Below are 25,281 nucleotides of genomic sequence, written 5' to 3'. Positions count from 1 at the left end.
CACAGACCACTTAGTAGGACTTCATCCACTGTTTGTGTAATTAGAAAAAAGCCCAGAGACAACAGGAGCCTGATGAAAAGCAGCCCAACCCTGGAGACGCTCAAGACCAGGTTGGATGGAGCCCTGGGCAGCCTGAGCTGCTAGTGGTCAACCAACCCATGACAGGGGCCTGGGGCTCAATGATCTTTCAAGTTCCTTCCAACCCAAGCCATTCTGTGATTCTACAATACCTATTTCAGAATGCAACATTACAGAAGTAACATTGATTATTAAATAAGAATGTTAGCATTCAGGCTGGATATTTTCCAGCTGACAGACACATGTGATTGAGGCATCATCCTACACAAGGACAGCCTTATGTGTCCAGTCAACACAGGGGCCCATGGGCCACCACAGGTCCCTCCCCAGGACCATTCCTCCCACATCTGCACAGCAAGGGGCAAACTGAGGCGTCTCACTGTAAAATGCTGTCTGCCTCCCCCAGAGGGCAACACTAGCGGAAACACAGGAATAGCGGGGCTGTCCTAAGCATCTGTCCCATAAAATGTGTCCAAAAAATCAACCCCTAACAGCTGTACATTAAAGCATGGGGATTAACCAGATGCAAGGCATTTTCAGTCTACTGATCCTAATAATTAAACAGTAACTTATAGGTTGACATCCCTTTATAACCCATTAATGTGGTTGCTCAAAGTTGGTATTTGTAGTCATCATTATAGATCTGTTTATGAATATATCACTTCAAGGTGCTATTCTGAAATGGCAAGGAAAATCCAAACAAATTGGGGGAATGTTTTATAACTACACAATTAAAATTGTCTTTTCTTTGCAAGAAGCAGTTTTAGTGCTGTTTGGTGCATCTCAAACATTCTTTGCTTGCCTGACAGTTAAGAAAATTCCAAGCACTTATTCTGTGAGCCTAGGATATTTACAAGTTAAACAAGCAAAGAAAAAGAAAACCCTGCAAAACATTCAGTGGCTCATTGCTCTGCAGAACTCTCCCCATCCACAACAGCAATGCTACAACAAAAACCAGCTCCCAGACCCCAGCTGCAGGTTGAATGACTTCTGTAGTGTTGTCTAAGCACAACATAGAAAAGAGCTCCATTAGCGCAGCTCAGGAACGCGGAGGAGGGAGCAAAACCAGAAAGCAGAAATCATCTGCCTTTGAATGCATGATGTCTTGATTTAACTACATATTTCGCAGATATGTTGCTTCTGTAGAACAATACATTATCCAGTAATTAGGTTCATTTATGGAATCAAATCAAGGCTGTCTACATTTCTGCTGGGTAATGTTCTTCACAAACAATCCTCTCTCCTGGCTCCTCTGATTATTTTATGATTCCTCTTGCTTCTTGTCAGTACAGATTAAAGGTAACACATACTGCTGGGAACAAACAATTTTCCAGCGGTAGCATTTTGTTTTCCTTAATTATTAACAAGTTCTGCTGCCTAACCTTCCAGTATAAAATGTGTACCTTATCGAAAGGGAGCGGACACAGGTTAGGACAGCTCACTTGGGATATCAAAATAAGAAGTGTGATTAAAGCATTAAAGATTTAGAGGTTGACATTAAGGGATGAAAGGTGGAATTACTGTAAATATAAAACTGTTCAGCGTTAAATGGTATGTGTTGCACTTGAAACAGTCCTTCAAAGTGCTAACATTTCAGCATTAATTATTAATAGAAACTGGCAGCTCATTTTTAATTTGAGCCTAATGACAAGGTTCCTTAAAAGATAAATACAACACATGGGCTCAGAGTGTTTGTGGATCTTTTTGAAAGGCTCTAGGTTGTCTAGATCTTCATCTGCAAACTCGTTATTTTATAACATGCTTTCCTCAGAAGTTTAAAAAAAAAAAACAACACAAAACTGAAAACCAACCAGCAGCCCATCCTGCTGGTCCAGCAGGGCCTGGAAAAAGATGTGGGGTACACCCCAGCCTCTGCTCTCCCTTTCCCAAGTCAGGAGCTCTGGAAAGCTGGCATCTCATCTTCAGAGAGCTTCCCTAATCAGAAAGCAAACACTGTTCATCCACCACTAATCACCTAATGTTTTGTTCTGAGGGCAAAGAGACATTTCCTTTTCCCATTTGTCATCATTGCAAGATGTCAGCAAAACAATGAGTTATACGACCCAGTTCTGATTCCACCTCAGCTGCATCATCTAGGGGTGAAGTCACTGCAACTAGGGACCCAGGGAGGACATGCACTCCCAGAACACTGCCCTGGGGTCAGGCTGGCTGGAAGCACCCTCGCTAGAAACTGCTGTTACTGTACTTCTTTCACTGCTCAGAAGGAATTTTGAAGTGTCAATGACCAATAAACAAAATATTTGTTGTTTCATCTAATGAAACCTTTATGTCTAAATTCTTCAATGCAAAAAAGACATGTATGAAACAGAACAAAATAGAAGAGATAATGTCTATATTATATGGTTATATTACTTTTTTTTTGGTTAATAGGAATAAGTAAGTTCTCAGATGCTCCTTTGGGACATTAGAAATCTGCTCAGAGTGTGAAGCTCTAAATAACCAGCCAGAATGAGGGTCAAACTTATCTCATTAGCTTTGGCAGGTGTAAAGGCACATGAGTGACAGTGTACTTTTCCTTCCAGCCATGCAAACAATTTGCAGCAGAGACTAAGTGAAGATATATGGTCATTGCTTTCCTAAAGGGGAGACAAGAGATAGGAAAGAAATTGGATGGGGCAAGGAATGGGGGAAACAAAATGAAGAAGAGCACCCCCTGTTGCAGGATATCATTGAGAAAAATGTTCAGAAGTAAGAAAACAGTAGGAAAACAATGATGGTTTATCTACTTTTACTGACACCCCCAGAATTCCTCAGGGGGCTGAAAAGAAATAAAGCAGTTTGCAAGCTGGTCTTTCAGTGTGCTCAGCCTTGTCACACAACACTACAGGAATTAACTCGCATCTATGAAAAAGAAATATTTGGCAAAGAAGGGCACTAAGGCCACGAGGCTGTCAAATTAAAGGGCATTCAGTGGAGAGAAGCACTTGTATCCTGGTTTAATTCAACCTTCAGGATAAATGAAGAGGAAATAGAAATAATACAAGAAGGAAGCAAGAGAAACTGTCTGAAAAGCCATCATGGTTTCACCAGAAAGTCTGTTGATGCTAAACTTTTTGACTTTTTGGTTTACCTAGAGCTTTTGCCCTGCAAAGGAATTTGTGCCTCAAGTGACACTTGAGTTTCACTTAAAGATTAACAAAGCTGTAAGATGGCTTCTGGGAAAAATCTAAAGTTAACATTAGCTAAAATACTTTAAACTTCATGTCTGGTACTCTTAGAGTATGTGTTCACTCAGTTCCTTCTTGGCACACGCAGCTCTTCAATAACTGATAGGAAACCCAATGAACCAGATGCTTCCCCCCATTAGTGGAAAACTAACTCCACCTGCTCATAGTAGTGTTTAGATACAGTGTCCCTAGCGTAATTTCTGATATAATTTGGGAAGCTAACATTTGAGGTTTTTACATGACTTACATAGAATGTTCCTGTGGATGATCTCATCCAACAACTAAGTGCAAGTGTTCTTAGCAAGCAATAAGGAAATCCTTTCAGTTTATATACAAAATAAAATTCCTAAGTTCACTTCAACAAACCATTTAAAGCAATTTATTTTCCCTAGCATTTCTTAGTACTGCTTGCAATTTAGGAGTTGTTAGACAAGTTTTAAGTATGCCTGGTGAAATAGGCAGCTACACAGAAGTCAAGGGCTTTTTAAATAATGAAAGATTAACTCTTGTAGAAATACACATAGCAATATTTTTAAGGTATAGGAAGAAATGTACAATCAAACAGCATGCCATCATGTCTTCTGTTCATTTTCTTGCAAAGTCTTGAAGAGATTCAGATGGCGCATCTTTTCTAGGAAAAAGGATTGTCCTCTTTTGAAGATTTGATTCCAGGAATGACGAGGCAGTCTGCAATTTCAGAATGAACCTTCTGATTTTCACAAAAGGCAGAAATGACAACTTCAAAGGGACAGCTTATAAGCATGAAGCACTTTTGAAAATTTGTCTTTTAACTCCTAAATACCTGCTTGAATAAACTGGTTTCAATACACATGTTGCTTGCAACATGAAGATTCAGACTGCAGGCTGGATAGTTGTCCTGGCAGCCTCATCTCATCTCAGATTTGAGAACCTTCCAGGTTCCCACCATATATTACATATAAGCCAAACCTAAAATGCAGGTTTCCAAAATCCCCAGAAGTACCTCCTTGTTTAATGGGAATATGCATGTGCCATGCCATGTATATAGGGGCTACTCATTCTTCAGCATGCAACAATATATTCACTTACTAAGGACAGGATTTACGTCTGTATTTTGGCCCCATAACAGATGCACACCAGGTGAAGAGCCCTAATATACTGCCTACACAGCCTACTCCTGCAGAAAGCACAGACATCCCATCTTTATGACATTTTAAATGAGGGCAGCAAGTGTTGATTTTGCACATCTTACTACATCACAGCCCTGCAACATCCTCTTGAGGGCTTTTAAACTAGCAACTCATAGTCTAAGTTATTTGCCTTGCATGCAAACTAGAAAACATTCCACATTTCTCACCCCTCCTGCCTTCACAACAACCTCAACTGAACTTCTACAGAGGAAAAAAAAAAAAAAGGTGACTTTGAACAAAAGAGAAATGGCAAGCAACTGTCTCAAACCTTAGCTGGAAGAGACTTGAGCTCCTTCCTGGTTTATCCACTCTGCCGGACAGAAGTAGACTGGCAAGTCTTCTGTATTTACAGGGTAATGCCTCACACTAGGATTTAGAAGTTAACAGGGCTCAAAGTTCTTGTGCAAAAAATATTTTTAACAACATCAATGAAATATGAAAAGTAGTTCAGTAAATATAAAGCACTACTGTGCACAGATTATTTCATATCCCAACATTGCTTCTGCATCAGCAGTGGGTTTCCCTAAGAGGTGAAGTGGCCCCATTAGTTCTCTCCTTGCTTAGACTGCAGTACTCGCTCAGGGCCAAATCTTCAGCCTGCACAGACCCAGGCTACATCATTTGATGTTACTGGAGCTTTTCTGCTGTGCTGTAAACAGATTTGGCTCTTGCAGCTCTGGTGTACGTGATGCTGTTTTCAGGACATGACGCTTTATGGAGACAATATAATGCAGACAACTCCCTGCTCTTTGAAAGGCAGACACATCTACCATCTGACTCCAAAAATTTATGTACCTTAGGGGACCCAACTGAAATGGCAGCAGAAACCTTTTTATTTCATTTGGTTAAGATTAGATTAGAAGGTATGCATTTTGAAGTGGAGCACAAAGCCTGTAGTACTGGGAGTTTCAGTGGCACTGCCAAGGAGGGAGAATAAACTGTGTGTTCAAGGCACTCAGCAGTAGGTTATGTAAATCTCTAGGAAGTAGCGAGACATGGAAGGAGATGAAATCAAGCAGAAGACAGCTGTGAGCCCCGAGGAAAGGCATGGAGCAGCACAGGAAAACAGCCTGGGAGGAGGGCAAGAAGATGAGTACCAGTCCCTAGTGCTGAAGGGCAAGAGGATGTCAAGGCGGAGCTTTCTGGGAGACAGTTGATGCTGAAGATCTGAAGATCTGGGGTGGAATAAAGAACTGATTGACTTGAGAGCTGTCAAATAGGGGCAGCAGGTTAAATCACATACTCAAATCTAGTAGGGAAATAAATGGTCCTGCAAGCCACAAGAATCAATAATAGTTTAAAAGAAGATGCTACTTATACCAATGCTGACAAAAAAAATTGGATGGGACAACGAAAACCAAGACAGCACAGCAAATAAATATAAGATCTAGTATGTAGGATCTAAATACAAGATCTGCATAAATATGAAGATCTAGTATGCATCTTCCAAGAGATGGAAAGATGCAATCTGAGTCAGTGCAAACAGGTAGAGTTAACTGAATGACAAAGATCCCCTTCCAGTCACGAAACCAGCCCCAGTGACACTTTCAGACAACGCAAGGCTTCTGGTGCAATCCCCAGCGCTCTGTTACATGCATCAAAAGCACAGACATACAAGGCTAACAATGGTCCCCCAAACCTTAAGTGTCCATAAATAATATGTTCAGTAGGTGGTAGAATAGGAGGAAAAACATTCATATTGACCTTCATCCATTACTGATAGATGCTCCCATAAAGAAAAAATGAGGCTTATTGTGTAATTGTCATCCAACGCAATGATTTACTGTGCAATATAGCAAAGCTTACTGTGTAACTTCATTGTTGTACTCTCTGATTTACTGTGAATACAGCAGAGCTTATCACGAAGCAACTATTCTGTGGGAAAGAGTTGGCACCAGCTTGGGTAGGGTTTCACAGACCATTAATGACTGACAGGTTCATTTCAAATGAGTTATAAAAGTTCACCACACAAAATCATCATGCCTGTGTGATATTCAGATATTTTTACTTTATGGCTGTGTAAACATTCTTTGCCATCAAGAAACTACCAAACAAGCACATATATTTTGGGACTGGATTGGTTTACATTTCTCTTGATTTTGTACATTATTATTTTTTTTTATAATCAGCCTTCACATTTTCACAGTCTATATATGAAAATTGAAACATCTCCCCTTTCTTTCAAATTGGACTGGATACATGTAACCCTCCAACCCAATTCTGAAACGTTAAATGCTCTCAACTCAGGTAAATATATCACAAAAACTGTAAGTTTGCAGTTTTGAAGGCTCAGGTGTCTGTAAAATATGAAGTAGATGCCAGACAAAAGTTCCAAAGCCCAGAACAAAAGGTAGACACCATTTAACTGTCCACCCATTTTTCCTTCCCTCAGTTGGTCTTAGCAGTGTTGCACATGATACTTGGACCAGTGCAATAAAGCCCTGGTCTCCATTGAAATCCTGTACCCGAGGGGTCCTGCCAAGATACTTGAAGCCACATACTGACAACTGCAGACGAGAGGGGAGATCCCATCAAGTGTAGGTGGCTCTCAGCTTTCTACAGAAAGCATCAAAAAAGGGACAGATGGAAAGATCGGTTGAATTACACAGTGTGCTGAACCTTAGAAATGCAGAACTGAAGAGGTTATCTAGCAGCTACCATGAGTGCACCCCATTCACTTCCAGGCCTTGCCTGCAGAACCAGGAAAGTGGACACTGCCTGAAGTAGTCTGCAGGAGTCAACAGGTGTTTTACTGTTTATTTAGTGTACTTGTAAATACCAAATTCACCTCCCCTTCATCATCAGTAACAAAGGGCTTCACACAGGATGAGTTCTTCATCATATTCAGCCACACTACAAATTGCTACATCCTACAGAGGAAAATCTCATGTTGCTTTCACCTTGCTAACGTGAAAACATAAGATCAGAACATATATGATGCCCAGTTTACTTCCAAAACTGGTGCACAACATTTTTCAGCATGAATATTGAGTCTTCATATGTTGTTCAGACAGATGCCAAGACCTCTATTCTCTACACTGCAGAGAGGCCAGACCAGACACAAGCTCTCTGATATCCTGGGTGCACACAGCACTGCTAGGATGCCCGGCTGGGACCCAGGGCTGGCTTCCCTGGGGAGCAATGAGCAACCCACCAAACATGAAGAAAACACTCTCAAGACAGGCCTGGGCCACCCGCACACTCACATTCTGCTCAGTGCAGATACAAAAGGTTACAGGAGTTAATACCTGGTCCTTTTTACACTACAGTGACATGCAACCAGGTCTGAGCTTGATAAATGAACACAGGCTGTAAAAGTTGTATCTGAAAATGGCAGCTTGTGTTCATCACTGGATATTAGAAAAAATTTCTTCTCAGAAAGAGTGGTGGTGCACTGGCACAGGCTTCCCAGAAAGTGGTGGACTCACTGCCCCTGGAGGTGTTCAAGAACCATGTAGATGTGGTACGTGGGGACATGGTCAGTGGGCAGTATTGATGGCAGGTAGATTAGGTGATCTTGGAGATTGAGATCTTTTCCAGCCTTAGTAATTCTATGAAATTTTTATCACCAGCAACTTGTCCTTTCTCCTCAATTTAAGACAGCCCCCCATGTACCCACAGTGATTAGGCAGTGTGAGGAGAGACACAGCAAAAGCAAACTACCTGCACAGGGACTTTCACACAACCTCTAGACAATGGCAGCAAGCAGATTTGCTTCACAAAGAACTTCAATCTGCTACAAAGGTGTTTCCAGACTAGCATGTGCCAGCAGCACACATGCTTCAGTTCAGGCATGTGACAAACTGTTCTATGAACCAGGAACAGCACAGCAACGCATGCTGCAAGTATTTGCACAGTCCACTGCCCTCCAGCTTCCTCATCTCCTGACATGATTCACTGCTGTTTTGCCACAGGACTGTCTGACCTATTAAAAACGTATCTGGACACACAGCTGTACCCTGTGATGTAGTTAACTCCAGTCCATCAGACTGATTTAGGGGAGAGGAATATGCTTATCTGGGAAGGTAAGAATCAAACAGTAGGGAAAAAAACAGCTGGTAAGTCTTAAAGACAAAGGGGAGGCTCTCTTCAGACTTTTCTTGTATAATTTATGCTGTAGACATTTTACTCCGTCTAATTGCCCCATTTCAATCTAGTGTCAGTTAATCAATGACTTCTGCATAACAGAGATGAGCCCTGGATGCAGAACATACGCATAAATTTGGTGTGCCTTTTTGCAGGCTCTACTTACAGAGCTTTATCTTTTGCATTTGCTTTCTGGAGTTGAGATTTCTTCTCTTTTGACTCATCCCCAGCAAACACCCACACTCTACCTCTTTTGAGTCACTGTTTCTGTATTTTTAAATCATGATTACACTCCTGTAAAAATGTAGATTTCTGAAGTACCTCACCACCACTTTTTACTATGATTGTTTTATTATCCTGCTATTTTTATTTGGAAAGTCTGTTTCTCAAGCCTACCCAGGTGGTAAGATCCCAGATGTACCATGAACATTGACTTTTTGCCTACCTTCCCAAGTCTTGTTTTCATGCTTTTCTTTCCCTTACACAATACATGCAGCAGTACTTTTAAAGTAAGAATATATTAACCCATGTGCTTGGAAGAACCCACAGATTTTTGAATTTGCTAGACTAATCTGTGTAGAGCAACTGGAAACAACAACATTTAAAGATTATGTCAGTTAACCCCCACATGTAAAGAGTCTCACGTGGCAGGTGCTCCAGGCTACAGCTTTGTGGGATAAGGCCTATTTGTTCCACTTTTATACTAACATTGCATTTGAACAGCATCCAAATCCCCTTGTAGATGCCCTGATGGAGGAAACGGCACTACCCCAGATGGACATACACCACACCACCCCCACCTTGGCTTTGCCCTGTAAGTATCTGATGAAAACAAGAGAATTTCCCACAGTTCAAGAAATCAGAAATTTAGAGGAGCAGTATTTGGAAAGTCTGTCAAAGCAACAGTTTAAGTGCCTGAACATGGTCACTGAAATCAATAGGCAGTTTTCCCCTACCTTCCTCTAGAGGCTAGATCAAATCCAGGATTTGAGCTAGCCTAACAGAGACACTACAGAACACAGGAAAAAGGTGATACCATCAACCACATTTCTTCCACATACTGGAAAAAAAAACAATAACGTGTTTTTCTTCTCCCTTTTTTTTTTTTATATGGTCTACACACTCCAGTTATCCTGCTTAGTATCTGAAACAGTGCCATAGGTGGTGCAAGAACTGATATTAATTGAGGAGAGATATTCTAGGGACTTTTAGCCAATCCATTCTGCTATGAATCACTGGAGTGACTCTCCTGAACTGCCTAGGATTTAAATCAACTTATTACCCAGCACGTTGCCCTGAAGAGAGCAAACAACTGAAGCAAGATAACCTGCTTCTTCTCAGCTCCCAAATAATCTTATATCCTCATTTTTGATGTAGGCAACAATTAGGAAGAATTAGTCAAAAATTCCTCATAACTAATTAAAAATCAAAAATTCATTTGAGCATTAGAGGAATGGCAGCTTCATGGAAGGCACCCAGAAAGATGGCAGCTCCTGTCCCCAGGTGTGGAAAAGTAGCTTAGGCTCACCAAAACTGACTTTGGCAAAATAGACACCCTGGGATATTAAACATAGCAGATTTTTTTTGTAGCCCATGAATGGTAAGCATGGGATATAAAAATAGAGACAAAGTATATACTTTATTGTTAAGGAAATGTTTAACAGAGTAGTTTACCTTAGCTAATCCATATCTTCTCCCAGCAGGATGGAGACGCAGGAGCTGAGGGCAGCCCCAGGGCCAGCAGGACAGTCCCATCCCATCCATGGTACCAGGCCAGGAGAGCAGTGCAGCTCTAGGAATTGAGCCAGCTTCAACCACAAGCCCCAGTTATCAGAACACCTCACAAGATGGCACAGGTCTGAAGTCAAGATGAGTAGTCAACCAACTGCATAAGATCACAATGAGAAAGAGTCCAGAGATTGCCAGACACACCCATAGCAACAGGACAACTCTGCAGCTCAGCCAGGAGACCTACAAATGAGCTAGGGTCCACACATCACCACAGCTGTAACCAACCAGAGAACCAATACTCCTACAGCATTAACTAGAGGGACAGGTGGGCCTGGGCTGAAGTTGAATAGAGCTCCTGGGCCCATCGCTGGGGGTGGGAGGCCCCAGGTGAGGCTGGTCAGGGTCGTTGAGGGCTATCAATGCCTCCAGGCACCTGACACAGCTCATGAAATAATAAACATCTGTGCACATTTACAGCAAAGCAGTGGTTTAGACTGTATTATGCTACATGTTAAAAAAATAATAATAAAAAGTCTGCAACAAGAAAGACCCCAGGTACTCTGGGAAAGTGTTGAAAGAGACCTCTTAAAAACACCAACAGTGACACGGGGCCTCAGTCAAGGTTTGAAGTTTTATTCAATATTTCCCAGTAGAATTCAGAACTGCTTGGGGAGATGCAGTACTGCACGATAAAAACATTTTTTTATTTACCACAACAGACTACTGTGCTGCATCAAAGTGCTGCTGGTACCGAAAATATTTGATATCAATTTTGCAATTGAAAATCAAAGCTCCAAATTTTTGCATGTGTTTTATCAACATGTATTATTATTCAACACACACTGAACCATTATGCTCCTTGTTCCAAAATGAGCAGAATTTGCCATGAAGGGTCTGATCAAAATCCCATGAACTCAAGATTGCCCTTTTCTTTGGAGTGAGCAGAATAGAACTACCTGGGGAAATTTCTTTCTGTTGCCAAAAGAGAGAATCAGACTGATGATGGTTTGGCTCATCAGGAAGATGTATAATGTATTTCATCTTCACTTTTTGAGAAAACCCTGTGTCAGAAACGTGTGTTGTAGGTGGAATAAATTCACCACTGTATAAAATTAGAAAGCATTCTGAGATCACATGTAAAATAAATATGGTCAACAATAAGGTTGTTTTAAAAGCTGTTGAATTTGTGGTAATATTCCTCTTTGAATACGCTATCATTAGTATTTTATTGATCCAAAAGTTCTTCATATTTAAAAGGCTCTGATTACAATTTTCTCTAAATATGTGAAAAAATATATTGTGCCCATTACGTGGGCAATCTAAAGTCTATAGTGTGCATCTCCTTTGCAGGACAAAACAGCAGCAAAAGGAAATAAAAGCCAGTGTCAATCTTTGATGAAATTAACACAATTTAAAGCTGCTCCAGGCAAAACAATGAAATCTGTAATTTATCAGCACTGGATAACATCACCAGGGGAATTATTTAATGATTAACTACAGTGGGCTGGAGCCTGGGGTGAGGCATGGTGGCTTATGGCTGCACTCAAGTGTGTTGTGCCTCCAGAGCTGACACAGCCATCCATTTCCATGGGAGAACAGCCCCAGCATGTGCTAAACCCTATATGTCCACCCTATGGGCCGAGTGTGGGCTGAGGGCAGCAAGGAGGTGAGCTCTCAGCTTTGCAAGTGTATGAGGATGCTGGGCTTGCGCTGAAAGCACAGATGTACTAGGACAGTTTTAAATGCAAAACCAATAAAACCACTCACCATGCAGAGGGTAAAAGCTGCTCTGCCGTTGATGCAGATTTTATCATCGACTCTTGTAGAGTTGAGATTTTCACACCAAGTATTTTTTGCTATAAAGAATTGAAAAGGTGAAAGATCTACATGCTACTATTTAATATTGTAGTGTAAGTACTGGCAAATTACATTTCTGCGCTTCATGGAAGCAATCTGCTTCTGTGACTAAACAGATTTCTGTGGTGGAGCTTAATGACAGGGCTCAGGATGACCAAGGGGAGCCGTGGGGAGATGTGCTGCATGTGCCACGCTCCCACGGGGTGTAGAGACACAGGCAGGGTTCAGAACTGGAGAACAAGAACCTTTCTGCATCCTCTCATATAGAGAAAACTGGACTAATTATTAATCTACTGGAATTAAAGACAGGCAGAACTTAACTAACCAAGGAGGGGCGGTGGCTCAGGAACAGTCTAACATCTTCTCCCAGCTGCAGCTGAGCTCCAAGATGTGGCCCTGGTGCTATCACCAGGTTTCGTCTGTAGGGCTGCCTGTGCTTGCCCAGCAGCACGGGTACCCCATGGCTGCTGGCTTGGTCTTGGCATCTCCCCATCACTGAGCTTTAGGGCCTGGATTTTGCCTGTGGGTGTGTTGGAGCCCCTATTAGGATGGAGCCACAAATCTTTGGCGCAAGTGTGCTTCCTCTCCCAGGATCAGTGCTTCATGAAGCTGTCTGTCTGCACAACTTTCTACAGTAGATGAGCAAAGGAAATGCTTAATTCCCTTCATTATGTTTCTCAGCCTGAAAACAGTGGAAATGTTGAGCCAGAAATATCCTAGATCAATTTATCCATCATGGTAATCAAATAGCACATGGGTTGTTGATTTAATAATACATCTTTGCTATAAAGATATTGCAAGTGTGGGAAATATATCAGTTTTTTAAGTACTATAGTCATTATGATCCATTGGGATGTTAACTGTGTTGTCTTGGCTATTTTGTGTCTGGGTTCTCTTGAAATTTGTCATTTTTATGCATCTCAGAAATGTCTTCAAATTGGCAGATGCTTTGTCATTGTAACTGTTGTGATGAACACCAAAAAAGTTCTTGTTGCTGCAATTAACAAAAGTAAGGCTGTGTCCCCAAAGGCTGTCTGCAATAACATCTACAACACAGATTGTACTATTCCCCCTCTAAATCTCGCAGCTGATTAACAGGTTTGTTGGTTTGTTTAGTTGGCTTTTGTTTTTTCCTGAAGAATATGTTGTTTTATAGTTTGCTATTAGCCTCCACAAGTAACGATGTGATTTAGTTTTGTGTCTCCAAGCCTATAGTAAATGAGAAACATTTTGTAGAATTTTCTTTTGCTCTTGAATTTTTCAACATGCACATGGGATAAGAATGTAACAAGAATCCAGTAGAATTGTATAATTGGATCAAAACACAGTTCACCCACATATGAGCTGGATTGGTTGTGATAGATGTCAGGAGAAACTCTAAGGCAATACTAAAATTCTTTTATTCCATAACTGCCAAATAAAATAGTACTAGAAGCCTGTGAGCAAAAGCCTCCTGGTTTGTTTGGTGTAAGTAGGAAAAGAGCAATCAGATAGCGGATGGGACATCAGTGAAATCGCATTATGGGAAGCCAAATGACAGGACTGCCCCACCATCCTCCCGCCTTCATTTCTATTTCAATTCTGAACACATTAATCACGGTTAGGTCATTTGCACCCTGAATCCAAACCAGGTATGTATCAAAACCCCAACCATTTGTGTGTCAAGGGAAAGCTGAGACCTCTGTGCCACGCTGCAGGGTGGCAGTTTGCACAGTCCCCCAGGTTACAGGTGCCCACTCCTACATGGCCCCTTCAAGCTGTGCCCTCAGTGGAGGCTGACGGAGCGCAGCAGTGAGGGGAGGAGGTGAGCTCTCACTGTGCACAGCCAGAGCCCCACATCAGCCTTCCTCTGTGACCTGTCGTCCCTCTGACCCACAGCTCCCAGGAGAGCAAACAAAGCGGGGAGGGCAGAGTGCTCACCAGGTCCTATCAGCGCCCCGATGAAGCTTACAATTATTGCATGTGGTGCCTAGATTTTATGTCAGCCATGCCATATAACTAATTAGATTTAGGCTGGAAGAGAATGCATTAGACACAGTGAGAAGCTACCTTCCTGCCTGTCCATCCTTGGAGGAGAGGGGCACTGTTTCTTTCCTTATGCATATTCCCTTAATAATATATTTGTCACAAAGATTCTTCCTACACCCATCTGGCATATAGATATTTTTCCAGATTTGTCATTTTTTATGTTCCAAAACCTATTTTACTTCAGATGCTTTCATAATGAAGCAGCAAAAGCCTGCCATAACTTGATATATGGAGCAGAAATCACATCTGTGCCAGGCTGTTTTCTAATCAGATAAAGCACTGAATACCTGCAGTGCTTATTCTTCTGGCCTTTGACTAGACATACCTGAGTGACTTCCAGTGCCAGCCTAGCCTTGCATTCACAATTAAACTACAAAATACCATTATTTGCTTTAGCTTTTGGCTAATTTCAGAGCTTTTAAAGCAAAAAAAAAAAAAAAAAGAACCATCAGAAGTGCCTACCAGCAGCCCCCTGCATGACACACGCCACGGAAATCCATTCTGCAGCTCAGGCACCAGCCCAGCTAGCAATGCCTGAACTAGAACATACCTTTCAGAGGGCATATGCCTCATCCTTCCTTACACAGCTGACATGCACAGCACATTGTGCAGCACGCTATGAGACAGGGCCTGCAGTGAGAGAGCACTGCAAGAGGGCAGCAGGGCTAGGGGCTTCAATGAGATTGTTCTCACCAAATACGGGCCCTGAATAGAAGGAGAAAAAGATGTCCCATTTGATCAACACCGTCCATGTGGCAAGGAACTTCATTTAACCCAGACAGTCACAGGGAGGTGCTGCTTTCCTCCAAGCCTTCACCTGCCCTGCTGTGACCTGGCTCCCTGCCACTGCCCGGCTCCTTCGCGTGCACGCCGCTGTCAGCCAAGATGGATTCTGCAGGAGATAATTTCATCTGAAGCCACATTAGCTCCCCAGATGTGCTGTCTGCTCCTCATGGCACATCCCAGGAGAGGCTACTCTGGCATGGCAGAGACAGGAAGGCTGATGGCTTGTGGCACTCCCCTACACCAAATCCCCAGAGAGAGTTCCTCCTACTTTGAATTTCCTCTGTTCATATAAAGCAAAAGGACAATCTGAGACACTGCTCTCAGTATAGTTCAAAACACAGTTTGAAGTGTGAATTTTTCAATATTTGAAGCATTGGCTTTTATGATTTATTTATTGATATTCCAGGACAAGCACTGCATAGTGTAGCTGGTGCCTACTCCAGCTCTGACATCGATTGAATGAATAGCAATATTTTCACAGGCATTTTGTCCATTGCTATGCAGATAGACCGTGCCTCTGTATAATAACACGAGGATATCAGCAGGTAAGATCAAGCATTCTGAAGAATCAATTTTAAAAGGCTCTGAAACACAACGGTTCGTACTGTTTCATTTCTGCCGACAGCGGGTACGAGCAGGACCTGGCGTTACCCCGGGTGTGACTCAGGAGTGGGAGGTGCGCAGGGTTGGCTGTCTCTTATCCCTGGAGTCCACCTTGTAATATTGCTGGTATCCGTGTGTAACAGATAGTGTTGTGCACTGGGCTGGAAGATAATAAATAGATGTGAGCTGATGATTTACAAGAGGGTGCTTGGAACTCCTTGAACCACTGGGAAAGGCAAACTGCGCTGCTACAAGGTTGTGCTGTCAACCTCGCAATAGTTTTTCCTCTCTCCTGAGGGCAATTTCTCCAAGATGTAACTTGCTTCCTGCCTCATCATCTGGAAATTCACAAATCAGAGGAATTGTGGTTAATTACTAAAATGGCTGATCCATAGATCCTCAGCTGTCAGAGCCTGTCAGGGGGGAGGGGTTTAATTGTTGTTTTTCTCTGAAAGGATTTCTCCTAAAGTGATGAAATAACTCACATTAATGAAGATTGCAAATAGAAGACATTTGTGATTATTTCTAGTTGTTGAAAGAATTGCTTATTTAAAATGCATTGCTTTCTTACATGAAGAAACTTATATTTCTCCAAACTGCCAGAATAAATTTAGCCCAAAAACATTCATAACGAAGGATGAATGTGTATTCAGGCTAACACTGTATGTGATCTCTGATCATACAGTAGTTAAGTTATACAATCACAGTGATTTATGGTACTAAACTGTGGAGCCTCATATCTGCAGGGGTGTGGGTAAAGGGGTGGAACTCTCATCAATCAAAAGACTACACTTGTTTGGCATTGGGATAATTAAAGCAGACAGTAAAAAAGCAGGAGATAATATTAAAAAAACGAAATCTGAATTTCTATTTGCATAGTGTTATTAAGCAATACAGTACTGAGCCACCTCTTTAAACAGCTTGCCTAGAAATCCACTTATTACCTTGCAGCACTTGATATATGCGTTCTTCATATTCACACTGAGCGTATGCCTAGAGTAGTTATATAACGCACACACTGTCCTAGACTTAAAAACCTACAATTACAAATAATGGCCATCTTTCCAGTTTATTCCAAGACAGAGTCAAAATGAGAAAGAAAACAAATATATATATATAAGCAATATTGAAGTGCAAATTTCTGAACTGTCCCTCATCTCACTGCTAGTCCTTTTCTTCTGATTCACCAATATCAGGTAGAAAGAGTTGGGCACGGCAAGGGGATAGCACAGAGGAACTGTATTAATCAACCAATGTTTTTGAAAAGTTTAATTAACTGCATATTTTGTAAAAGCCACATTTCATTACTGTTTGTTAGGAAGATGGAAGCATGCACTGGAAACACTAATTCTAATTATTACTTCAAGTGGGAGTTTTTGGCACAAGGTCAAGGAATAATAGAAGAATGTGTGAATCTGCGCGACAGCATAGCAGCAAGACTAATCATTTGAATAAAGCCAGTTGCTTTTTCTTGGACTGTCTGTGTGCTGTTCAATGTTCTGGATGAATCTAACACAATCAGCCTGTTCTCTGGTGTATATCCACTTCCTGCTGACTCAGGGCAGCTTGCCTCTTCTGCCATTTATTAAAATGAAACATTCCCATTAAAATGCCATTTTTCAGAGAGATGACCAAACAGATATTAGTAATGACATTATTAAAACTATTTTGTTTAAAATGAACTGTCACACTTGTGTGTTGCAAAGCAACACAAACAAATCTATTTCATTTAGTGAGAGATTGCTTTGAAGAGCTGGCTTGCTTGCTTTCTATTAGAAGGTATTGCAGAGGGGATGTGATGTGTGCTCCAGGAAACCCCCAGCTTTTATAGCCATTAAAAAAGAAGGAATACTGTTCCTAGTACTCTCTATAGCAAATAATGTATAATTCATGGTTTTCATTAATATGCAAATATGATCCATGGTCTCCTATGTTTATATCTCCTAATAATCTATTAATGGTTTTTAAAGTAAGGGGTAATAGAAACATTTTGTATGAGCAACATTTACTCACGGCTCTGTGTTTTTCTCTAGTTGTATCTTATAATCTTGTATAGAATTAAAACAGAAACAATGGAAATTAATTTACCTGTGATTATCAAATAAATATTAATTGAACATAAGGCCACTGGCCCAGGTTTTTGTGATTCTGTAATGAAAGACCCTATTATTATTAGATGTCAACATGCCTTAGAAAAACCTGTGCTAGGGAGATGGAAAGGTACTTGAAATGACCCCTATATTTGGAAATATCATTTGGACTTTGATTTCAACTCCTGCATCAAACATGGATGGAACATGAAAACAAAAATCAGATTAGTTCTGAAGAACAGAAGTTTTCCATTTTTTTTTCTGTAATAGGAGTGAGTTTCCAACCTCATTCAATCTTGTCCAGCATTTTAGGATCAGCTGCTCCCCAATTCCATGTTCCCGCTGGAATGTTAGGGCTGTCAACCTGAAAAAACACCAAATCCCACTTTGTTACTGTCACAGTGTTGTTTATAAAGCATTGGCAGGCAGACAGTTCCACCTGACGTCTGTTTCTGCCCTGGGCTCCTGCTGCTTGAAGGTTTGCTCACTCTTCCTCCCACCCTGCAGTGCCATCTCCGTGCCATTGCACAGCCCCAGCGCTGCTCCCCATGCCACCACTGCCCCAGCCCCACCAGCAGCCCAGCACCTCTCCTTTCCTCCTGAAACATCACTGAGAGATCTGCCAGACAGTGACTTCACTTCTGCACTTATCAAAACAAAGAGAAACAGTGCAGGACATGGGAACATCTGCTCTTTGTAAAAAAAACACATATAAAGCAATCGTGCTGTAGGCAACAATAAACCACTTTAATTAACTAATGGAAAGTAACATTCTGCCAAGGACAGTTTTGATGATTTTCATATTACATCCCATAAGCACCCGGCAGTATTTTAGACCAGGGTCAAAGACCTTTTCTCTGAGCTTGAGGAGAAAAGGCAGCTCAGAAAACATCTATGTGCTATGCATATTGACCTATACGTGTCCATAAAAACCTGATTTGTTTAGTAGAGGCTACCTGTCAGTGTAAACAAACACAATCGCATTCACACAGAAAATACACCAATTTTACCCAACAAGAAAGTCTGTTGGTACATACACTTCACAGCTCGTTACAGATTTTCCTAATTAAATGAATATAACAAGTTGATTAGACTTTAGAAGCTCTGAGAAAAGTCAGATCCACTTATACTGAAAAGTAGGACTCAGAAATAAATTATTCACAGTTCATTAGACTAAGACAAGCATTTCTCAAACATTTCTCAATACTTTAGAAACAGCGACATATTGAACTCTATTTTACTGTGAGGCTCAAAATGGCAATTAACAGTCCTAAGCTGCATATAAAACCCACTATGAACCACATTTACAAGAACATTGTGTGTGAATCAAATTACGTTATCTTTGGTTTGAAGAACTTAGAAATAATTGCCAATAAGTATTCATGTATAGGACCAATTTTTTGAAACAAGTTATTTTAATTACTACTAGTGTCAGGAGTACATGTAGGCGATTTTATTAGATTTAATGTGTTTAGCGAAGCTCCCTGAACTGTATCTGGTTTATTTCTCTAGAAGATGAAATATTTAATATATCTTTATTATTGTTACTTTCTAATATCACATTTATTTGTAAATGAAATCTCAATATTTTATGCTTACAGTAATTTCATAGAAAATGCTAGTGTGAAACACAGTGACATATTATCACCAAAGAAATCAGAACATCACGTAGATTTGGGTTTCTATACATCACACTGATAATATAAATACCCTTCAAACGGCATGTCTTTAGAGCCATCTGCAGTTGTGCCCACACTTGGATTCAGTGATGTACAGGAGCTCTTCCATGAAGGATATTACTTGAAAAAATGGGAGTGAGGGAGAAGGCCCGCAAGAGGGGCATGTCTTGGTCCTGAAAAGCAAAAGAAATCATAGCAGATTTTAGATCATCCAGGTAGCAGCTCTATCACTTCTATTGCCCTCGCTCTCAAATATGAAATTTCTTGAACCAACCACTTTCACTTTATTTTAAAAAATATCAAACAAATGATATCGGCAACTTTGTCAGTAAATGATCCCAAAATGAGTGCTATTTCCATATACACATATACACAAAAAGATCAAATCTTAACACATATGTCATGCAACCCTTCAAGTCATATGATTTGTGGATATGCTTTCCTTTTCTTGTCTTTCTTAATTGCTGAGGCCACACATCCAAACAATTTCAAACACTGCACTCAGAAGGCATAGAGCAAACTGCACAGACCAATCCATGCAAATATGTTGTGCTGTACACCTGGAAGCTGGGCTAGGCACATCCTGCCTGGCATGCCAACATGCAGCACATGACCACAGGCACAGTACTGCTGCCTCCTCCTGCAGGAGTAGATCCTGCTGGCCCTACAACAGAACAGCTCGAGGAACAGGACAATAAAGGTAAAACAATGCAGCTCTTCATGATAATCAATATTTTACATTCATCCAATTTCAAATGTAGACCTCCTTCTTAATATGCAATATTTTGAACGTGTCAATTCCATGCGAAGATTTTACAGAGAGCTGCACATATTCATACTTCAAGGACACAATACTTAAGCACTTTCCTGAAGCGGTATAAATAAATAGTTTCCTGCTTTTCATCGCCACAATAAATACACACAGAAAGAATTGTTGGTATATACAACAACATCAAAGAGCCCGAAATAGAAGTAGTGAATTGTGGTTATAAAAATAAATTTCTAAAAAGAAGAGAGAAAAGGAGACGAATGTTCTAATCTTACCTTCATCATAATCTTATTAGCATTTCTCAGTGAGTAGTTCAAGTATCAGTCTATACTCTTATGAATCTGTCTCATAAATATGTCAAGTGCAAAGTATAGTTATTTTAATAGTCTGTGTTGGTGGGCCATCATGGATTTAATTAAGAGACAACTAGTGTATGAAATATGACACAAAAGCACCAGACTAAATGGAGAAATGTTTTACTGCAGACTTAAATCAGGGCCACAGAAGTAATGATGATCTGGCCTTAGAAATCCTACTTAAATTTAATTAATGCAGACCAGCACAGACCTGTTCATATAGGAACAAAAAATAGAAGCATTAAAAATAATGATTTAAGCTATACTGTGTTATTTATAAAGACATTTGCATTATCCCCCACTGCATTATGTTATTTATAAAAGTGTGTCGGTCTGTGGCTTTTCAATTAATTTCAAAAGGCTGAAGAGGCAAGTCCAGTAAAAATTGTTAAAACAGTCTGCTGCTTTTTGCGTTCTCTCCAAAATAAAACCTTCATTAAGCTTCACATCTTATTTTGGTCAAATCATGATGCTACAAGATTGCATATACCCTTCTAAGTTTGCAGTGAGAAGTGTATTATTTTCCATCCATATCTTCTCATCTCCTCTTCCTCCATCTTTCTTTCCCCGTCTTCTCATAAAGCAGGAGCACAGTCAGCACTGTGAGCAGGCAGGATGAGATCTTCCAGCACTGAGCAGTCCTTCCTGCTATCATTTTGGTGTCACGTTTTGACTTCCTAGGAAATCTGGCAAGATACAATGGTTTTCAGAAGTAATGCAAGTGCAAATTCCTTACTCCTCTATGAGTTTAACATGATTTTAGAAAGAATCCCCTAATCCCATTAAACCATTCCAATAGCTCAATCCCAGCTTGCAAAATCATTGAGTGACAACAACTTCAGTAGCACTAAAGTTGAAAGCAAGGCTTATTATTGATTAACAAAGGCACAGAAGTAGATTCTAAACAGATGCCGTTATGCATATGCCTGTCTGGCAGTAAGAATTGATACCTTGGTCAACTATAGGAACTATGTCATATACGGTTTCATGTCTAAGACTTCTCATTTTCTTAATCTGATCCCGACGGTACCAGCCACTGCATGTTAACTTTTTTGAGTGGCTACCAGTCATTTAGATTTGAATAACCTTTAATTGGTTGGTTGCTCTAGCAGGCAGTTAAAGTATTCATAGATTTTATTAACCTTTTCTTACTAAAGGAGAAGAAAAAAGGCAGTGGCCAGAAAGCATCATTAAGTGAACCTCATCCCTATTTTCAGAAAACTCAGAGCTGGGGACTCTAGCTGCTCTCCAAACACCATAATTTGGACTGCCAGGAATGTAATAAAAACTGTAAATTGACACAAAAATGAAAGTGCTTGGGAGAAATAAATTCATAACTACTTTTATTTTTTGGTGAAGAAAACATCAAAGGTTTGCAACTCAGCCTGGAAGGCAAAAATGGATAAAAGGAGAGTGCCTATAGTTTCAAAATATTTTTCTCTTTAATGAACAGTTGAAAATATCCATAAATCTCTTCCAATATCACTGTATTTAAAAAGCAGTCAAGTCTTTTGTTCCTGACATGTTTATAGTAAATCTATTCTCATATGTCGTGTTTGCATAAATTGTCCAAAAGTTCATCCTGTCTTGGCTGTCTTTCTGTATTCATTAGTAATGAAGTCATTTTTTGAGTAAATGAAGGGAGAAAATGCCCAGAAACTCAGGTGATGCATAGAAAGAACCAGACTTCTGATGACTAACAAGGCAAATACAACTTTATTCTGCTAAATTTACATAAATTTGTTTCTTATTGCCAGGGATGAACTAAACAGTATGAATTATGTGTACAAGTGTGTAATAAATAAATATAGGCAATCAGAAAGAAATTCTGAATAATATATGATAAGGTAATAATGTAGTCCCAAACAAGCACTTATGTGAACACCTACCTAATCAAAGAGCTACTGATAGAGGTCTGGTATGAGCTGTCACATGGATTTAGGATACCTTTGCACCTGACTCTAATAGTAAAATTTATAGTGCAGCAACACAATGTCAAAGCCAATCTTCCACTTTCTTTCTTAGTAAAGGAGACACACATTACAAAAACAAAGAAGTACTGCCATTTGGTACAGCCTGAAATGCAGGGCTGGCTGATGCCCCTGAGGAGGGATGAAGGAAGGGAGACTTGGCTTTTCCATGGGATGGAAGACTGGGGAGCCAGGGCTGCCAGGGCCTGCCCTCCACCTCCTGGGCCCACTCTGGCTTGGCTATCCTCCCATCTGGCAGCTTCCCCAGCCCCCATGGCCTGGCCCTCACTCCCCCAGCGGCCGTGTCTAGGGGTGACCCCGCAGCCCAGAAGCAGCCAGGCTTGTGGGGTGCTGGCAGGAGACAGCAAGCATGGCCTCCTGCCCTCTGGGGCCGCAGGAGCAAACGCTGAGCTTTCAGCTTCTCCACAAACGCTTCCCAACTCAAAAGCTTCCTCTCAGAAATAATTAGAGCCAGTGTAGCTGGAGCATCTAAACACATTTTAGGTTACTTTTAGCACAAAATATTCACTTGATAAGAATGGATGAAGATCAAGGATATAATCTAGTCAGTGGCTCAAGTAATCAGGAGGTGAATAGATAAGAAACAACCATACAGCTGCACCACAGCCAAAGAAACAAGGCAAAACCGAGCTTTCCAGTCTAGACTCCTGTAGAATCAAACGTGAGGATGTGCAGACAGAAATTTACCATGGCCTACTCAACGCACAACACACTCATTAGATTTTGAAGTAATAGGGCACTATATTTCTTAGCCTCAGGACATGTTTCTGTGAGTGCCACTAGAAGTCTTGTTGACAGTGGATTTTTTTTGCTGAAGTGCAAATATACAATGGTTTTGCAGGGAGTTTTATATAGAAGCTTATATTCACAGAAAGCTATCCACACCTCTGTGTCTGAAACAATTTGCAGAATTAAATATTTAACAAACAAGTTGGAGATCTGCAGTGATTAAATTAGTGAGGTAATTAGCACAATATTTAAGGTTAATGTTCACAAGTAGGTTAATTATATCCTTTTCCAAATTTCTGTTTTCATTTCACTTGACACATGTTGCAATAACAGTGAAAGTGAGACCACACTTGCAGAGATGGTAGATGAAGCATCATGTATCACCAAAGGTATCAAAGACTAAATGCACACTTCTGAGAGAGCTTTCCTTCAGCACCAAGTCTTAGAGATTTATGTTCATCATGTACCAACAGTTCTCTGTCTTCTAGAGTGAACTCCATTGAATAATACTTCAGATCTGAATAAAAAACCAAACATTTTCTACAAGACTTGTGGGATTTCTTAGCTTCCAGACTTCCTACAGCTCTTATGTTAATTCCAAAAGAGATAGCGTTTAACACTTTATATTGAATTCAGTCCACATGTACAACTCCTATTTGCAATATTGCAGAACAAAAGCAGTGTACAGCGCTGAAATTCCCTCTGATTGGACTTTGGTGAGGTTACGCCACGTCTAATCTAATGAAATTAAGAGCAAAATTTGCTGCAATTACCAGCAGAATGGCTGTAAAGAATGAAGAAGGGATTCAAGTACTACAATAAAGTTTTAGAAAATCGCTCAATGCTTACTCATGCTGAGGCAATAGGATACTGCACCTGGATTTACTTACATGAAGCTACTTTGCAAACATCTTCTGCTTTTCCTCACATTGACTTCCAGGCCAGCATCTCCTCACACAGGCTCCTCAGAAGAGCGATTGCTGCACAGCCAGGCCTAGTCTGTTCATCTTCTTGTTTCCCTTTAACATGCTGTAATAAAGCTGTTATTGGAAAAGGGAAACAGACTCATTGCTCTCCAGGGGAAGAAGGAAGCCATGACCGTAAGGGGCAGAAGAATAAAATGTTTTGTGTCGAATTTACCATTTTGATGAGCAGAAGGATGGATCCGGAAGTCTACAAAGGATGTGCTTTTGTCCCCCGTTATGACTATAAAAATCAATCTTCTGAGAAAAGGAGTGGCTCTTTTAACTAGAGCTAGTCAGAACACCTCATTTTCACATTCCACGATGTAAGAAATGCATAGCAGACTAGGTTGAAAATTCGATTTTTTTGCATGCAAAATTTTATTCAGCTTTATTTTTTAATTATTTTATTCATATCTTATTTTTTATTTTATTTCAGTATAGTGCTGTTATTTTCTAAATAATTTGATTATTTTGCCACAGCATTGCAAAATGCAAACCTGCTGATGCCTGCTGGACCCTGCTGATAAGCAGGCTTGCAAAAAAGGAGCCAGTGAAAATCAGTCTCTGTCCTTTTGAAAAATTAGTTGTAGTAGTTTCACACTTCTACTTTCCCAACTAGACACTGCAACCATTTCTCTTCCTTTCTTATTTGTTGTTCACACCACTGCAGCAAAAACATATGCTTCTCTATCCCACATACATACTGCTGCAGATAGAGCCCTCTTCTGTATCATGTCAGTGGTGAGCACAGAGGCAGGGATGCTCTGGGCTGCACTGTATTTGCACAAGCGGCTGCTGTGAGTATACATGTAAGTAGAGCAACTGATTTGTGAAAAGCAGTTAGATACCCAACCAGTAATTGTGTGCACAATTACTGTGATTACACATGTAATCATGGTCATTGTGCTTCCAAATGATTCATGTGCTATTCTAAACATTCGCTCCTGTGTTACTAAAATTAAAGCGAGCTTTTCTGTCAATTTGTATTGATGGAGGATCGAGCACTACATATTGCTAACAGTAGCCTTGATACATCCAAGACCAATTGCAATTTTTGCATCCAAAATGCTCAACTTTCATCGCTTATCAAACTAATGAAAGAGGGAAGGACAAAGTTTTTTTAGAATATGTATGTATATATTTATTATGTATTCATGAACAAATTATTATTTTTGA

General features: G+C 40.5%; 2 long non-coding RNA genes across 6 annotated transcripts in view; both read right to left on the bottom strand.

Annotated features, from left to right (window-relative positions):
• The window catches only part of LOC110402758, a 38,965-nt gene extending 26,901 nt beyond the window's left edge, over positions 1–12,064 (bottom strand). The window contains exon 1 of the long non-coding RNA XR_002441287.1: positions 10,196–12,064. This is a non-coding gene — a long non-coding RNA (uncharacterized LOC110402758). The remainder of the gene's footprint in view (positions 1–10,195) is intronic.
• Positions 15,274–25,281, bottom strand: part of LOC110402489 — a 39,902-nt gene continuing 29,894 nt past the window's right edge. For all 5 annotated transcript variants that reach the window (XR_002441118.1, XR_002441120.1, XR_002441116.1 and 2 more), the window contains 2 exons: positions 20,911–21,106; positions 15,274–19,468 (listed from right to left, as the gene is read on the bottom strand). This is a non-coding gene — a long non-coding RNA (uncharacterized LOC110402489). The remainder of the gene's footprint in view (positions 19,469–20,910; positions 21,107–25,281) is intronic.

Source organism: Numida meleagris, chromosome 7 (genome assembly GCF_002078875.1).
Source record: "Numida meleagris isolate 19003 breed g44 Domestic line chromosome 7, NumMel1.0, whole genome shotgun sequence".
Classification (NCBI taxonomy): domain Eukaryota; kingdom Metazoa; phylum Chordata; class Aves; order Galliformes; family Numididae; genus Numida; species Numida meleagris.
Note: the sequence above shows the minus strand (reverse complement) of the source record. Positions and strands in the feature narration are given on the sequence as shown.